Consider the following 1,301-nt stretch of genomic DNA (forward strand, 5'->3'; position numbering starts at 1 on the left):
TCCATTGGTTCAGTTGGGAGCAGTTCAGCTATCAGCAGTGTGTTCCTGGTACTTAACAAATGGTGTGTCTTACTGTGCTAATTAAATAATTATACATCTTGCTGCCTTTTAAAGAATACTAAGGGCTGTAAATTCAAGCACTTAAGAGTTAAATAATGCTAACAACAAGTGTTGCCTGTTCAGTTTTGATTTACATTTCTTACATATGCGTATGCATCATGCTAGTTTTATGTGATGGTGGTAATTAATTGCAGGGTTTTTTGTTTTGAGAGTTTAACTAACAGAGTGCTTAATTTTGAAACCAAATATAACTTGGTTTTAATGTGATAGGAGTGTCACAATTAACTTTCTCTCCTACCTTTGTCCAAACTCTGTAGAATTGAGGGCTTGTAATGAAGATGATGACACCTTTTTTTCAGGTGGTATAAATTGCTTTATTTCCATTAGATCTGTTCAGTCATTAAATTTGTGTTCAGCCTAAAGACTTAGATGCTCTTTGTGCTCTGAAGAAAAGCAGAGTTTACAAAAGACAAGGTGGTTTTTTTTCTTCTCATAAGAAAAAAAGCCTTTAAAAAAGTAGTAATCTTGCAAACTGTTTTGAGCATTTCATTAACTAGAAATCTTAAAAAATTAACAATATGATTTGGTTTTGTAGTATACCAACTCATCTAAATGCTATCTGTTCTAGGGAGGTGCATTTGTTGTTTATTATAGGTGGGGCTGCTTGATCTACCTATTATTAAAGTTGCCTAATGCTTCCTACTGTAAAGACCTGTTTTCAGTTGTTTATAACTCCAATTAATTTTAGCCATGTGGGCAAAATACTTGCCTGTTGAGTGTTACATGTTTAGGTGAAAAAAAATCTGCTAAAAACTTAAAATTAATTTGCTAACATGTTTTGGAAAAGTTTGGGGAGAACAAACCCACAGGGTGAGGAAAAGTGAAGAGTTTAACTTCACATCCGGACTGGCTCCCAGGTTCTCTGCTGTCCTGTTTGGGTTCTGACTTTTTAAATACAATGCCATTATGCAAGTTTCTTGTTTGGCTTGCTCTTTCCGTCTTTTCGAGCAAGCGTTTGTGCTCATGACTGGCAGCAATGAAAACAAGTCCCTTTGGCTGCAGCACAAGCAGTTACAGTCCAAGCGGCAAAGCGCTTCCTCGCCGATGACCTCAGGGGTGACCTGACACTCTCGAGGAATGTCCATGCTGGCGCAAAGCTGAGCGTGTCCTCCCCAGCTGCTGCTAACCCTGCCAGGCAGAGATGTGTGCTGTGATGGGAATTGCCTTTTACTGCAGTTGAA

The sequence above is a fragment of the Corvus kubaryi genome, unplaced genomic scaffold (assembly GCF_017639235.1).
Source record: "Corvus kubaryi isolate FWS band 111438036 unplaced genomic scaffold, C.kubaryi_AGA036_p1.0 71, whole genome shotgun sequence".
Lineage (NCBI taxonomy): Eukaryota > Metazoa > Chordata > Aves > Passeriformes > Corvidae > Corvus > Corvus kubaryi.